This window comes from Gavialis gangeticus, unplaced genomic scaffold (genome assembly GCF_001723915.1).
Source record: "Gavialis gangeticus isolate Ggan-Ray unplaced genomic scaffold, GavGan_comp1, whole genome shotgun sequence".
NCBI classification, from domain to species: domain Eukaryota; kingdom Metazoa; phylum Chordata; order Crocodylia; family Gavialidae; genus Gavialis; species Gavialis gangeticus.
Genome location: NW_017729032.1, coordinates 132,124,816 through 132,136,151, shown reverse-complemented (window position 1 = coordinate 132,136,151; position 11,336 = coordinate 132,124,816). Strand labels below are relative to the sequence as shown.

At 49.8% G+C, this 11,336-nt stretch overlaps 1 long non-coding RNA gene across 1 annotated transcript in view; it reads left to right on the top strand.

Annotated features, from left to right (window-relative positions):
* The first annotated feature begins 1,474 nt into the window (after positions 1 to 1,474).
* The window catches only part of LOC109303259, an 888,234-nt gene continuing 878,372 nt past the window's right edge, over positions 1,475 to 11,336 (top strand). The window contains exon 1 of the long non-coding RNA XR_002099035.1: positions 1,475 to 1,534. This is a non-coding gene — a long non-coding RNA (uncharacterized LOC109303259). The remainder of the gene's footprint in view (positions 1,535 to 11,336) is intronic.

Here is an 11,336-nt window from a genome sequence, read left to right as displayed (position 1 = left end):
GGATACAAAACTTTTTATTCAGGGGTTTGGGGATACAAAAAGCTTGGCCACTTAAAAAGCAGAGACAAACAAATTACCATCAAACCAAGAACACCATATCATTGCATTCATCACGTCATACCATGACAGACACCTTCGCTACATTCCACGTCAAATCTTACATGCTATTATGCAGTTGGAACACTGGCCACATGGTCATATTTATAAATAAATGATTCCTACCCTGCTCTATCCAAACATACATGTGACAACACCTTCAACTTCCTACACAAAGAAAAAAAAGCAAAAAGCAGCCTGATGAGGGCCCAGCGTGTGGCACGAGTTGGGAGTCGCAGTCCAACACTGAGACTGCCCGGTCACCCAGATCAGTCGTGGCATCAGACTGCGTATTGAAGACGGCCATCCTCCACGTGGAACAGCACTCCCTCAAGGGCCCAGTGTGCCTCAAAGGTGGGCACCACCTGCCAGAGCACAGCATGCTCAAACTCCAGTGAAAGGTGCTCCTGCACCAGGAGGCAAAAAAGCCACAGGGCATTGTTTTAGTCGGTCCTGGCAAGCTGGTTGTTGTGGCTCTTGAATATGGCCATTTTGGCCTGACCCAGTAGCAAGTTGGCCAGGAAGAAGGAGCCCTGCTCGGCCAGCCAGTACAGGTAGGAGCACACCTAGGTGGTCTCCTAGAGGCTCCTGCCCAGTGCCCACAGCAGTAGTTCAAGGGCAATAAAAAGTGGCTGCAGGCAGAGACAGCTGACAAAGGTGTGAAAGAGGTTCTCCTCAATGCCCCCAGGGCAGAAGGGGCAGGTTGTTGAGGCAGCTAGGTCAAGATGGGACACAAATGTGCCAGTGGCTAGGTTGCCATGCAGCAACTGCCACTGCAGGTCACCGACAGTCTTCTTGGTGGTTGGTGGCTTATACAACGTGCGCCAAGCCGGGTGGGCCAGTGGGGAATCTGGCAGCCCTAGGAACCATTGCCATGGTGTTTTGGGGTGGCCCATCAGCACCTGGGGATGGTGGATGTGAACCACTCAGGCATATAGGCTTCTACGTGACAGAAAATTCAAGGGGCAATCCATGTCACTGTCAGGAGGTACAGGGAGAGTCAGCAGGGTGCCAGGCCTGCTTGCCAGCTCGCCAGCCATGGCTGGGGTGACTGGCAGCATGGGAAAAGTGTTGCTTGGGGCATCCATGGTGCAGGGGACCTGGTGTGCCCAGAGATGGTCATCCAGGGTGGCACACTGTGGACAGAGTGCATGCCTAGCCAGGTGGTCAGGGCCTTGGGCAAGAATCAGGCCAACTGAGCAGGGTCAAGGAGATGGCTCAGGAGCAGGACACATGCCTGGATGAGAGCAGCTATGAGGCTGGCAGAGGCCAGGCTTGGCACAGGGTGCCTCAGGGCTGGGTTGTGCACCAAGGGCTCCCTCAGCAGCTGTGGGAACTCCATGTGCCGGGCCCAGGACTGGAGGTGGAAGGTGACCTGCCAGGCTCATAACATGCCATGGTGGAAGGCCAGAAGCACCACCCAGTTCAGAAGCGTGAGGTCCAGCAGGATGGGCTGGCTCCCAGTCAAAGCTGAAGGCCCCCACCTTCTGCAGGAACTGGCACACCAGTTGTTGCCAGGGTAGGCACTCCTCGCCATAAAGGAGTCACTGAAGGGCTTGCAGGTAGAAGATGGCCACCTTGCTTGCCAGGTCGACCAGGCTCTGCTCCCACTCAGTGACAGGTAAGTAAAGGACAGCTTGTGGGAGCCAGTGGTGCCCATCCCAGAAAAAATCTGCCAGGAGGTGCTGTAGCCTCTTGAGTAGGTCCGGTGGTGGGTTGAGTATGGTGCACCAGTGCCACAGGGTCACTGTCACCAGGTTGTTTGCAATGAGGACACGTCCACAGTAGGAGAGGCTGGTTAGGCACCAGTGCCATCATTGTAAGCAGGCCTCCACCCCTTCCTCAAGGCCATCCCAGTTGTGCACCATGAAATTTAGTGGTCCCAGGAACATGCTGAGGACCTTGAGGCCCTCACAGCACCAGGTGAGGCCCCCTGGCAAATCTGGAGGGGTCACGCTGATCCATGTGCTAAGCAGCAGTGTATCACTCTTGGCCCAGTTGATATGGGCTGAGGAGGCACATTCATAGGTTTGCAATCCATCAGGGACCACACATCTTCCTGGGTGTTAAGGAAGATGGTCACATCATCCGCATACGTCAATAGTCAGAGCAGAGGGCCAATGGATGGGCCAGTGGCCGATGGCAAGGCCACACCACTCAGGTGGCACTACAGCAGGTGTAGCAGTGCCTTGATGGCCAAGGCATAGAGCATGCCTGACAGTGGCTAGCCATGATGGATGCCTCTGCATGAGGAGAATGGAACACAGAGCATGCCGTTCACCTTGAGCAGGCTGAAGGTGTCTTGGTATGAGACCCAGGGGGCCCCAGTGAAGAGGGTGCTGAAGCTAAAGGCCTCCAGGGTCTGGAAGAGGTAGGCATGGCCCACCTGGTTGAAGGCCTTATCCTCATCCAGAGAGATGAGGCCAATATCTAGGCCAAAGAGTTCACTGGCTGTGTGTAGGTCATGCAGCAGGAACAGGTTGTCTTGGATGGTCCTGCCTGGCATGCAGTAACCCTGCTCAGGCCTAGTGATAGAGACCATGATAGTGCGAAGGCGGGTTGCCAGCACTTTGGCCAGAATCTTGTAGTCCACACACAGCAGGGAGACTAGGCACCAGTTCTTAATGCATCCAAGGTCTCCCCTTTTGGGCAGCAACATGAGCACCACTCGGTGGCAGCTAATCAGCAGGACCTTGTCAGTAAGACTCTCCAGCAAAACATGCAGAAGCCAGGGGCCGAGGAGAGGCCAGAAGGTCTTATAGAGCTTGGCCGGTAATCCGATGAGGCCTGGGGCTTTCCCAGAGGTGAGGTCAACCACAGAAACTGCCAGCCCCTCCAGAGATATTTCCCACTCAAGCTCAATGGCCTCTAGGGCACAGAGACATGGCAGGTCCTCATGGAGTTCCAGCATGGCCTTGGAACAGGACGCCTCAGCTGCAAACAGGTCTCAATAGAAGGGGACAGTTTGCTCACATATTTCACCTGGGTCTGTGATTACCCAGCCCTCAGGGATCTTGATGTGATCTAAGACTTTGCTTGCTGCCCGCCACTGCTCCAAGTTGAAGAAGAAGTGGGTTGGGGTGTTGGTTTCTGCCAGCTCTTGGCTGCAGGCATGGATCCTCACTCCATGGGCTGCACTCTCTGCCAAGTCATGCAGGCATTACCTGCAGAACTGGAGGTTCTCACACATCACCACATCACTGCCAGCGACCAGCAGGGTGGCCTCGACCACTGCCACATCTTCCTCCTAATCTCAAATACTGTGGCACAGTTCATTTGGGGCCAGCTAGGTGTACTGCTGGCAAAAGGCCCAGATCTGTACCTTGCCCACATCCCACCATAGCTTCCAGGAGGAATAGCTCAGTCGTGCAGCCTCCCAGACCTGCCAAAGGTAGGCAAAGTAGTTCTGGAAGTAGGAGTCTAGAAGCAGGCTGATGTTGAAGCACTAATAGGGTACCCATGCACAGGTTCTCCCTAGCTGGCAGGATCAGTTTACAACAGGCCAGGCCATGATCTGAAAGGCCCGAGGGAACAATGTGGCTGCTGCGCAGGAGTGGCAGATGGTGCCTGATGACATAAAGACAGTCAAGGAGGGCCATGGTGAGACCACCAGCACTCATCCTGGCCCAGGGGTACTGAGGCCTCAGTGGTGCAGTGAAAGTCCCCACCTATGAGGAACAGGTCATCATCCTCACTAGCATCATGTAGAAGGGCAGCCAAGGTCTCAAAGAAAGCGACCCTTTCCTGGCCATCAATGGGTGCATAGATGTTGATGAGTAGCAGGTGATGTTGTGCTAGGGTGACGTGGACAGTCAGCAGGTGGCCGGGAATGACCTCCCACACTACCACCATATCATGCTGTAGTTGTGATGGTAGGAGACTTGCGACCTTGGACAAATGGCCTTGCCAGGCAGCATGCCAAGTGACCTAGTTAAGCCCGTTGGAAAGCGTGTCATGGAGGAAGGTGACAGCCAGCCACTTCTGGCACAGGAGCTCTAGGATGGATCTCAACAGCCATTGATGATAAAAGTGCCAATGGTCATGGCTGCCATGCATGTGGGTATGGAAGAGAAAGAGCGAGGTAAGGTGTAGGTGGAAGAGTGAGCACCCAAGAGCAGAGCAAAAAAGCAGAGACAGGTCAGGGAAAGCCTATCATGCCCTACTGTACTCCAGGGACCCCCTCAGACCCCACTCATCTCTTGCCCACTGTGTAAACTTCTCCAGGTAGTAAGCTATCTTCCAAGTGCCTTGATCCTTGGGTTGCATAAGTTTGCCCAAAGCTCTGGCAGCCTTGACAAAGACTTTAGGATCTGTGCATCAGTGGGTGATGCGCCCCACTACATTCTTCTGTCCACCTGGTGAAGCCTCTGCTCGGGGGGGGGCACCGTAAATGGAATGGGAGGGGGAGAGGGCTGGGGAATAGTCCCAGTCCCTCTGCTGGATGGTGCTCTCATGCCAGAGACCCTAGCCACCTCGGATGGAACAGGGGTGAAATGAGGTTGGGAAGAGCTCCCAGCCACACTGGGCAGGGCCTGTGTCCCAGAAGTGGATGCACCATCTGTCAGTGCTGCTGCAGTTGCTGATGTTCTGGTCATTTTCCCCTATGGGCATCAGGATGCCAGGTGGGAAGAGCTACCACACTGGAAACACATGGACTCCCCCAAGGAAAAATAAATCACAAACCTCCAGCTGTCAAACATGAGGTTCAAGAACCGAGGCAGAGACCATGGGCCCTCACTGAGGAGCATGAAAACCTGCCTTCAAAATGACAGGACATTCTTCAGCTTTGGGTCCTTGCTTCTGATTGTCAGACAGAGAAAAGGACTCACAGGAACCCCATAGGGCTTGAGTTCCTTGGCCAGCTCCCAGTTGGTCATATGTGGCGGCACATTGGAAATCACCACCCTCACTGCCTGGGTGTCTAGTTGCGTGACAAGATAATGTACACTTATGATGTCCAGGCTCTCTGCACACACCCTGTTGACCAGGGTGGAAGCACTCAGGTAAATCAGTGGGACCATGTTAACACAACCTATGTAATGTATGTTACGCTGTTCTAGGAGACCAGCTAGGGCACCTACACAAACCTCAACCCTGACATAGGGAGAGGTGTGAACCCTCAAGCCATGGGTAAGGGGGAGGTCTTGAGAGGCATCTCCATGCCAACTGCTGGGTGTAGGAGCAGCCATTTCTACTAGGACAGGGTTAATTTCAAAACCCAAAGCTAGGGAAAAAAAGAAAAAGTTCTGTATATTAATGACAAAGATAAAAGTCTAGAAATGCAGCCAAAAAAAGATGTCTGGAGGGGAGGGGAGGGGAAGTGGGAAAGGCAGGAAATGAAAAAGTCAGGGAGGGGCTTATGGCTGTTAGGAATAAAGGAGAAACAGAAAAAAAGAAAAGGTGGGAATTGAGAGCACCCCTCAAAAGACAAGATATAGAAAAAGATAATTCTGTGCAACAAACAAGCAGAAAAGAAAGGAGGAAAGAAAAAGAACAGTAAGAAAAAAGCTGTAAAGTAGCAACTCACTAAGAAACCAGAAGGGGAGCAGGTGGGGGGAACAGAGAGCAGAGAAAAAGAAGAAAAAACACTGTGAAAATGTAAGAAAAGAATCAGAAAGGGAGATAGACAGAAGCAAGAGACATTTAGGCAGGTGGGAGTCAGAAAAGAAAAGAGATAGGAAGCCGAGGAGTCTTATGTGCAGGATCACCCCACATAGCTCCAAGTGAGCCTGGTCCAAAGCGTCCAAAGTAGGAGAAAGGAAGACAGACAGGCTAGGTCTGGGATCGCATTGTGTTTAAAGTAAGGAGAGTGTTTAGTTTTTGTTTCTTTTTCCACATCTGCAAGTAGCCCATATTAACAAGTGCTTTAAGGTGTTTATTTATATACATTGATTAACAGACTATTGGCTTAAACATGTTGGGTATAATAGCAATAGGTTACATTTTCCCTATTTTTATTTTTATTTTTTGCATATTTAATAGTCTTTTTATATCTGGTTATCACTGTAATAATATAACTAGAGGGTCTCATCCCTTGACCTGCAGGTCAGATCCAGCCCATGGCCTCATGTGATCTGGTTAATGGGGTTCCCCACAGATCTGGAAATCTGGTGGTGGGAGGGTGGTGGCACTGTTCTTCCACTGCCAAATCTCCAGATCTGTGGGGAGCCCCAGGCCCTTTGTACTGGATTGGTTGCCTGATCTCAGCATGCAGGGCCAGTCAGGGCATAGCACTGGGACCCAGGGCCCAATCCATATGGGGAGGGACAAGAGGGGGTAGCACCAAGGCCCTGGTGACCAATCCAGATGCAAAGGGGTGTTTTTTTGTCCCCAGAGATTAATCCCAACATCTAGCACTGGGATAGGACAGTGCTCAGCCCCCAGGACCCAATCCCAGTGTGTGGTGGGGAAGAGAGGGTGGTGTCATATACTAACACCTGATCCTGCCCATGGACTGGCTCCACCCTACCTATAGGGCCAAAAGGCTGAGCACTCCTGGATTTAACTATTTTGATATTACATATAGATTATTATTTATTTAATCAATCTTTCATATAATGATGTAGCCACCAGGCCTCGAATAGCTGCTCTCGGGCGGCCTTTGCTCTGGTGGTAGACATCAAGCGCTTTACGGTTTCGTGATGCAGACCAAGTAGGTGTGTCCCCCTCGAGTTGCCACCCATGTTCTCACCTGCCACGACTTGTTGTTTCTCAGTAGGTGGGATTGGTCATTGGGTGTACTTGGTGGCCCTCCCGGAGGTCATTCACGGGGCTTCACCACCCCTACACCCGGCCTCACGCCTCCTTCGGTGCATTGTTCGTCTGTTGGCCTCATCCCCTCCCTTAGGATAACGCCTTCCAACTTGGCATCTAGGTGTCCAAGGCCTATAGCCACATTTGCCCGTGCGGGCCTACCCCTCGGCTCTCCTTGCCTCCACCCCTTCTTTTGGGGAAACACAAAAAAGGTAAACCTTCCAAGGCTTCTCTTCAGCCCCATTCCTTGGGGATACCTGCACTCTCCCCCATGCCCCTTCGCACAGGGTAACTAAATAAAAGTAGTAACAAAACACAGAATAATAAGCACCTTCCTGATGTGGTGGCCCCCTCCCCCCTTACTATCCTTCCCTGGACTCTAGCTGTGGGTGTTGCTTTACTTCTGACCCATCACCTCTAGTATTCACTCCTGTCTGCCCGTCAACCCAGCTGGGACCAGTGGCGATACCCGCCCCGACTGTAAACCCCTCAGGGCTCTCCCGGGATCTTCTCCCCCTGGCGTGGCTTCCTCCTCCCCCCTGTCATCCCGACACTCCCACCTGGGGTCAGGTCAGCCTCCAGGTGCAGCTCTAGCTCTGTCTCTGGCTGGTGTGCTTGTCGCTCCCTCGCTGTCCCATGCGGGCTCCAATCAGGGTGCTCTGCCTTGCACTGCCAGCATCCACCCCTGCTTTTCAGGCACTGCTGGTCCCATTGGGAGGATCCCTTCTGCTTCCTGTGGCAGCTGTAGCTTCTCTCCCATGCTACCCACCTCCTCCGCAGCATCAGCCGCCATTTTTATTTTTGCCAGCTAGCGTCTGAAGCTGACGTTATCGGCCAGCTGTAATTGAATAAAGAGGCGACTGATGAAGCGCACGGGCTCTTCATTCCATCCCTTTTGTGCTGTGTCTCGTGCAGCCGGTAAGTATCCTCTGCTACTTCTTTCCCTGGGACAAATGTATTATAAGTGGTTGCTTGCAGACTTAAAAAAAATATGGTGCTTTAAACTTGGTGCACTCCTGCACCAAGCCCAGCACATGCCCAATAAAGGCAGTGACTTAGGTGGACTGATCTTGTCTGTTAACTTCAGTTCCTTTAGTGGGGCTTTTTGGCACTTTAATCTAATAGCTGATTGAATCAGCTTTAGCCAAAAGTGCCACAAAGCCCCACTGAAGCATCCAATCTATACACATGCTGCAGAGCCAGGTTGAAGTCATGTGCTGCTTGTTCTGGTAAAGCACAATTTTGTTTCTTTTTATAGGCTAGGGAGAGAAGTTACACATAAATCAGTTTAAGTGATCAGAAACTGGTTTAAACCTGTAACAGAACAGAAGTTCAGTGTAAATAAACCAATTTCAAAATGACTGAAACTGGTTTAAGATAAACCTGGTTGAATGTAGTATCAGACTTAACTGATTTGTGTCAAACTGGTTTATGAAACTTCTGTCACAAACCCCTTCAACAAACAAGCAGAACCCCTTCCTGGTTCAAGTTAAATCACAGTCCCCCAGCATCCCAGTGTGCTTTCCAGCCCTGGACTGGACTGTTATGTCTGCTCCAGAGAGCAGGGCTCAATCCACCCCTCTGCTTCCTAGCTGGAGCAGTGAGAGCTGGCTGACAAGGTGGGGGGAGGGGGAAGCCTGACTGGGGATGCAGCCCAAACTACAGGACTTGGGGGACAGACTCCCTGGCCCCAGGAATACCCCAGATGGGGTCTGGGGCCAGAGAGGAAGGTTAAACACCCCTTCCCTGCTCCAACTTATTGCTGGCTGTAACTGTGGACTAAATATCCCAGAGGCAACCTGGAAGCAGGCAAAGGAAGTGATGAACAACTCTGCAGAGTCCTGCTGCTGTAATTCTGGAGTGCACATCCCAGAGATCTTGGGGACAACAGGAAAAGGAAGTGAACACACAGCCCGACAGCCATGATCTAGTGCCCCCATGGCTTCTGGCCTGAGCTACTGCAGGCATGTGGCACCATTTCCTGAATTAAAGGTAAATGCCTATTCACTTCTGTTTCAATTTAATCTGTGCATCTTAGACTAACCTGCAAAAACTGAATCAATTCAGCTTTGGGCTCTTTGACTGTCTGTACTTAGCCATAATGTCTACAAGTAGACAGAATTTATTCTTTTCATAAAATCTTCTAAATACATAATTAAACGTTGAAATTCCACCTTTTTATAGATACTTCTATAAAATAGATACGTTTTTATAGATTTTTTATAGATACATTTCTATCACAGAAACATCTAAAAAATAAATAAACAAGAATGGTCACAAAGTAGATTACTTTTTTTGGCTGAAAAGACCAAGCAAGATCTTAACGCAGGGAAAGACCACCCTGCTATGTTAACTAAACAAATATATTCAATCATTCTTTATTTGCCTAGGAAAAATTTCAAGGCTTGAGAATGATAATATCGTAGCCATAGTTCACTTCTCCCTGTGGAGCAAAACTATGTAATTGTTTACTTGAAAATAAAAGCTGCCAAACTGAAGTATCTGATTCCAAAGAAATCCCATAGGTGATCAGTTAACCCTACTTATAGGTGAAGGTTTGGTAGTTTAGTATTTTTAATTAATTATTACCCTCCAAGTGATTATCATCTTAAGTCCTTTAGAATTCCTTGTTTTTAATTATTTCTTTGTGGGTGTGCATGTGTGGACAATTGGAGAGTCTCCTGTGCATGGTTAGCTAACAGGAATACAGATGATAACAATATTGAAAAGAAGGATATCATTTTTGTGTCTCTTCCTGACCAGCTCTTGAGGCAAAGACAGAAGAATGAAAAACAATGTGAATTATAAAAAGTATAATAAGTTCTCAGTCATTGTACAATATTCCTTCTTATTTAACTTTGGTAGAAACTAATTGGTGATCATTATTGGTTGCGTATTTCAGCTATAGGCTGTTTGGTTTAGTATTCTCTTATCTCTAATTCCATCCCTGCTTTTCATATATGAATCACAGATAAGTAGGGCTGAAAGGGAATTCCAGAGGTCATCTAGTTCAACTCCCTGCCTGAGTCAAGATCATTTCTATCCATATGATCCTATACAATCCATAATCTAAACTCTACATAAGACTATCATTAACCCTGACACAACACAGACCTAACACCCTAACCTGCCACAGGTAAATCAGGGGGACAATAGCAGCCAATGTCTTGCTTCTATGAAATGTCATCAATATATACTCAAGAGATCCCATGTAGAAGGCCACACCCCCTACTACAGAAGAAGGAGGTGCAAAATCCCCCATAGTCTGTATCAATATAACCATGGGGTAAAATACCTTCCTAACCCCAAATATGGCAGTCAGTCTGACCTTGAGCAGAGATGCAAGACCATCTAGCCAGAAAACTTTGACTTTGGTATCAGCAGGAACTTTGGCACACCCCACTAAAAATCCCCAGCATTGGCTGTAGCCAACACCCAATGCCTCTGAGGGAAGATTAAAAAGATCCTGATGCATGTAGCAGAAAGCGAGGGGTAATGGGTTGTGGGGGTATTGGAAGTATGGGAAATACCCATAGTAGAACACAGAGCTATGCCTAGATCAACACTAACCAGAGTCTGTCCATCCTCTTCTTGAATACATCCAGTGATGAAGAGACTACAGCTTCCCTAGCCAATGTATTCCCTTGGCTCACTAATCTAACAATGACGCAGTTGGTTTTTTTTTTCAATTCCTGATATCCAATTGTAGCAGGCTTGTCTTTTGGAGCTTGGGTTGATTTCCAGGCTTGACATCTTGCTGTTTTGATTGGTGGAGCCCATTCACCAATCAGGAGGTAGAAAAATGAGTGATGTCATGCCCCTTTCCTGAGGGGAGGAGGAGAGGAGTTCCCCCTCCCCCTCCTGGACCTGATTGAAGACTGCAACACTCAGGTGTGGAAGATTTCAGGGGTGGAGCCCTGAAGAGTATAAAAGAAGCTGCGTGCCCAGCATGAGGAGAACACATCCGGGACAGAGAAGAGAGAAGAGTGGGGCTTAGAAAAGCTGAGGAGAGCTGCTCAGCAGGGCAAAGCAGTAGCCCAGGAGTGTCCCTGAAGACTTTCATCAGTGGGGAATGGAAGACGGCTTCAGCAGCTAGGCTCTTGGTGTGCAGCATGGCACATGGCATCCAGACCCTGGGAACTGTGAGAGACAACTCGGGTCTGCAACCTCTGGCAGGCAACCAGAGAAATGGTGCACAGGCCAGTGCAAAGTAGGACCTTTGGAGTACTTGGGTGGCTCAGGTCCTCAAACCCTGGAATGAAGCTGGGAGCTCGCTGTAGGAGGCACTGCATTGAGGGTCCAGGAGCAGACTGCAGGGTGCTGCACTTGGGCAGTAGAAACCAGCAGCACAGTTATAGAATGGGAAACTGCCTTCTTGAGAGCACGGAGGCAGAGAGGGATCTTGGAGTCATTATTGACTCCAAGATGAACATGGGCCGACAATGCGAAGTCATGGTTGGCAGGGCTAACTGGACCTTGTCGTGCAT